This window comes from Camelus dromedarius, chromosome 30 (genome assembly GCF_036321535.1).
Source record: "Camelus dromedarius isolate mCamDro1 chromosome 30, mCamDro1.pat, whole genome shotgun sequence".
NCBI classification, from domain to species: domain Eukaryota; kingdom Metazoa; phylum Chordata; class Mammalia; order Artiodactyla; family Camelidae; genus Camelus; species Camelus dromedarius.
Genome location: NC_087465.1, coordinates 16,407,495 through 16,413,142, shown reverse-complemented (window position 1 = coordinate 16,413,142; position 5,648 = coordinate 16,407,495). Strand labels below are relative to the sequence as shown.

The 5,648-nt window shown below is 34.5% G+C and overlaps 1 pseudogene; it reads right to left on the bottom strand.

Moving 5' to 3' along the window:
* Window positions 1-1,131: 1,131 nt before the first annotated feature.
* Window positions 1,132-1,280, bottom strand: LOC116149695 (U1 spliceosomal RNA; annotated as a pseudogene).
* Between the last annotated feature and the right edge of the window lie 4,368 nt (window positions 1,281-5,648).

Genomic DNA, 5,648 nt, shown 5'->3' with positions numbered 1-5,648 from the left:
TAAGTCAGTGTATAGGGGTTGGCCAGCTGGAAAACTGCCCGAGGAGTTCCAATAATTTGAAAATCATCAACATAAATTTTCTCCCTAAAAAGAATGCTTCTTCTGGGGGAAACTGAACCACTCTTCCACAGGGCTGTTGACACATAGGTTCTTCACCGACAGCAAATCCAGGAATTGGCCTGAATTTATGCTTATAGATCCAAAATTGACACCCACTTGGAAAGAATGGAAATGAGCACAGCCCCATTTCCTAAGAAATAAGGAGTCTTGGTTAAAAAAAGAGAGAAAATCCATAGTAATGTTTGACAGAGGGCTTAATTCTGGGTAAGAGTTCTCCATCTGCACTAGAATCTTTTACCAATGATTCTTTAAATAGCTCTTGGTGGAAAATCACAGTGATTTCTGGCATAATTGAGAATGGAGTTAAGGAATTAACTAGCTTTTCCTAGCAAAGTTGCCATTAACGCTGAGAAAAAGGCTTTACCAAAAGTAACTTCATGTTACCTGACCAAATTGTACCGTATATTAAACATTAAACCAGTAACATCTTTAAAAGGCTTATCGAAGGGTAGCCAGCATCCTTATCACACAACATCTGGAATGTTCTATCTCTAAAATCAAGTTATGTAAGTTATTCATGGAGCAAAATTTCAGGGCTCTCTTTGATCAACTTATGCCCTCCTGTCAGAGAATTATCAACACAGTGATGGGCTTTGTTTTTTCCTGCTTATTTTCATTTGCTCTGTGATCTTTTCAACCCCAAGTATTCATATTCATGAAGTGGATGATAATCACCAAAATTTTCTAAAACACTTCTATGGAAGACACAGCCAGACAGAGTGATGACAAGATGCAGAGGAGACAAAAGTCTGAGAGTTGACACTAGGATTCACTCACACACTGTGTTTTAAAGGAATGCTGGGAAATAGTCTTTATTTAATGTTTAGATATGCATTTAATTAACCAGAAGTTCATTTTTTTTCCTGTGAATGAAACAGTGGAGAAAATCAACATACCCATTTAGTGAATTGACACTGGTGCATTAAAATGCTTTACAAACCATAATTGATAAATAACAAGGAACTGCTATATAGCACAGGGAACTATATCCAATATTCTTTTTTTTTTTTTTAACCGTGAACACAGTCCCCCACTATCACATTTTATGCAGTCGAGTTTGGGGAAATCACGGGGGTCAGCATATCCAGAGTGCAATGGATAAGCCTCTTTCTGGGAAAACCAGCTTCCTGATCATAGTATCTCCCCTGTCAGGTAAGCACCAATATCTTTTGATAACCTATAATGGAAAAGAATGTGAAAGAGAACATATATATATATGTATATATATATGCATATATATATATATATATGTATAACTAACTCACTTGGCTGTACACCTAAAACATTGTAAATCAACTATACTTTAATTTAAAAAAATAAAAAGAAAACTCACCTTTGCTAAGAATTTCCAACAGGATCAAGTATGTAGTGTCCTGAGTGGGGGACTTGGGACAGATGTTAGTGGTGGGGATGAGGCAGGGTGACCTACACTTGAAAACTTTATTACCTTATATCTTTGTTTAAATTGAAAGGAACACAGGGGTTTAGATTTTGTTGTTTGTATTTACATGTACAATTAGATGTATATTATCACAAAACAGATCCATATCTGGGGTGTCTTTCAAAAATAATCACAGGTATATTATACAAAACAATAGAATTTGACTTTGAAAATATTGAATGTTTTGAAATATTGGCATTTTTAATCCATTCTATTGATATAAATGAGCAGGATTAAATAAGATATTTGCATGCTTGCCTAAAATGTCAGGCAATTATACAGAATAAGTGTAGTGAAGTATCCGTTATACAAAATAATTTAAAATAGTACTTTTGGAAAAAGTATTCTATAAACCTAGAAAAAAACTAAATAATGCTTTATGATAACATAGTATTTTCACATAAATCATGCTAATTGATTCTGACATCAGTCTGCCGAGTGACTAGGAAGGAATTATTAGTCCAAATTTATAGATGAGTAAACAGGTGCCATTGTTTAATTGCTGGGATGGTGGGGGAGCCGCAGGGATGAGTCGCAAAGAATGACGTGATGGAAGTGATAGTGCTGGGAAGGAAGTGATCCGTGTGAGTGTGAAAGCAGAGACCAGGGGACAGTAGCCAGAAGTAGAAGTTGCATTTACATCTGTGGCGAAATTCAAGTGCTACATCCATCACAAAATTCAAAATTCGACTCCTTTTTAAAGTGTCTCTTTTCATTAAAAAAAGCTGCCAGATTGAGCTATCATTCTGCCTGATGTCCAAATATACAACTTCATTCAGCTCACGAAAATCCTTTGTATGTAGATTTAGAGCTATTTAAGCTGTTGAAAACAGTTTACTTTTGACTTCAGGGTGTCAAAATGAATTTAAACCAAAAATAAATAAGGAGACACATTCATTCAGCAGACATTTATTGAGTGTTTTTTTTTTTTCCAAAACTTGTCCCTCTTGTGATACAGATGTCTTCTCCAGTGCTGTCTTCTCAAATGTATCACGCCTGTCCAGTTCACATGGTCAGACCATGCTCCCTTCCATTCTCTAGCTCATTAGCCTGTTTAATATCACTCAGAGCACTTATCACTATCTGAAATTATCTCTTCTTTTTGTTTATATATTCATTTTCTGCCCCCTGCTTTCCATCCACCCCCAACTGGAAACTCTGAAAGCAGGAAGTATGTCCATTTTCATCAATATCACTATCCCCAGCACCTTGAACAGTGTCTGGGTGCTATAAGCTCTCAATCTATATTTGAGGAAAGAATAAAGATCTAAAAGATCTGCCGAAGTGTGCGTTGCTTGTACAAAACAGTAATTTTGCGTATGTCATTATAATTGCTTCTTACAAAAACCTTATGAAGTGGCTACACTTAAAATACATGTTTAGGAAACATCCTTGTGTAAGTTCCCAAGCTCACAGTTTGTACAACATAAAATCAATGTTCACAGACTGTAACAATTGTTGAAAGACACCCGTGTTCTCAAGATGTCTTCGGCACCATACACTCACCAGATTGAGTTCCATCTGCTTTGTTCATTCTATGTTCCAGATGTAGGAGCAAGCACCAAGCCCACACAAGCTTTCAGTGAAGTTTTGTTTCTTAAACAGTATGAGGCACTGGGAACTACTAGAAAATCTCCCCACGTAGCTTCTCCAGTTAGCCCAGCTGTGCACAAATGCTAAGGCATGTTTCTACACACCATAAGGCTAAAAGCAATCAGCCTCTCTTTGCAAGATAGTATTATTCAGTCTAAGAGGGAAAGTCTACCTCTATTTTAAAAAGCATTGATACCCTTTAGTTCACTGGATCATCAATAGTTCTTTGAGACAGATACAGGGATACACATTATGTATTTTAGAATCTGCTTTTTTGTTTCTGATCATAAACATGTTGCCAAGATTGCTCTGCTTTGTCAAAATAGATTTCATTAGCTTCATTGTACACAGCTAGATTTCATGCCCAAGCTTCACAAACAGTTAAGACTGTGTGTCTGAGATCTGTCCTGAGGGTGAGGCATGTTTATAGGCAAAGATGTTAAGAAGCAACTCTAACAAGTAGAACTGGGAAGACTTAAGCAGAGATGACCCACAAGATAACAAGAGCCCGGTTCCCTGAGGCACAAAGAGATACATCCAACAAGGCACGCCCACACTGGACTGTGACTTAAAATGACATATAAACTTTCATTATATGAAGCCAGTGAGACCTTAGGGATATTCTCTTACTTGGCTAATGTTATTTTCCATCATATTATTCATGGTAGAAACTTGAAAAGTACTAAAATAGATTGCCTATTCTTACATATTTTTTATTCCAGGTGAGTATCAGAGTTGTTCTGTTGAGATTTTAATTCGAGTTACAATGGGTATGTATCTTAATTAGAATAACTTTTTCATAGTTATAATAGTGCATATTGTTATCTAGAAAAAAAGGTATACATAACCATTCATTCAAATCTCATTCTTCATTTAACAACAATATATGTCTTGTTACATTTATCCTAAGGTAAATTAATTGGCATATTACTTTTTATTATTTGCAATTATAACTGGAATATTTTCCCTATATCATTCTCTTGCTTATGGTTTTATGAAAGCCAGTCTACATATTTTGTGACCACATTACTGGGTTCCTCTATTCTTTCTATTAGTATTTTTTCCTATTGATTCTCTTGAGTTTCTCAAATATACAATCATATTATCTATAAATAATGATATTGCTCCTTTTCCAATGTTTATCATCATTATTTCACTCCTTTGTCTAATTTAATTGTCTATAACATTTCCAGAAAAATATTAAACAGTAATGGGGAAACTGCATACACCTGCCTTATTTCTGACTTCAGGAGGAATGCTTGAAGTGTTTCATCACCAAGAGCAATGTTAGCAACTTGTTCAAGATATGCATATAATTTTATTTAAAGAAGTATCATTCTCTTCCTATTTTATGAAGAGTTTTTCTTCTTTGACCTGAAGTCAATTGTACTAGGAGATTTCATATTGTTAAACAGTCCTGCATTCTTGAAATAAATCCCAGTTGGTCATGGTATATTATTCTTTTAATGTAGTGTTGGATTATATTTTCTGGATTTTATTTGCTGTTTTGTATTAATATTCATAAATCAGATGATTTATCATTTCTTTTTTTGTGGTGTCTTGGTCAGATTTTGGAATCAATGTCATATGAGTTGTGTTTTTTTTCTTTCCTAAGAATTGGAATGCTTTATTTTCTATGCCTGAAACAATTTAAATTGCATAGGAATTACCTGTTCTTTGAAGGTTTGAAAATATTCATCCATGAAATTCTGTGGTATTTTTAAGGCAACACCCTGAATTAACAACATAATGAATTCCTTCCATGATCATTGTTTTATTTAGTATATCTCTAACTTTTGAGTCCATTTTTGTTATTCTCAATGTTTAGAAAATTTAGAAACTTGTTTCTGAACTTTTGAGTTGGCTATGCATTGAATAATATTGATAAGAACAGTATAAATTCAATATTTTTTTCAAAAAGATTTTGTAAATAAGATATTCCCAAAAGTATGTTTCATGCATGTTAGTAGGAAAACTTACAAGGAGGATCCATAGTCAATACAACTGAGAGATTTCTTTTCTGCAGGACTTTTCAGAGTCCTTAATATTCTTATGCACATCTTGACCCTTTAATGGGGGAGGGGCAGTGTATACAACTGTTTCTGCCCCCCCTTTTCTTTCAGGAGCATCTCATGGGACACTTGTGTGCTCTGGTACACAATTTGGGAAAGAGGTCTAAAGAAATCTAAAGAGCAAGGTTATTATTGCAGAAATATTTTCTGGATTGATGAACCTACAGTGTTCTGGAAGACAATCCCTTCTAGAAAACTCATAAAAATACAATAAAAATATAAAAACTTCAATGACTCAGGAAGACATTTGGTTTTATTTGATTCAAACATTTTTCACACTTATACCTTTGCCTGTACATCACTCTGAAAAATCCCCAAAAGATCAAATATATGTGACAGATGAAGCTGCAACCATCTGAATATTTTTAAAGCAAACATTCAAAGAAGCTTTAGTTTAAGTAACCAGTGACCTTGCACGATTT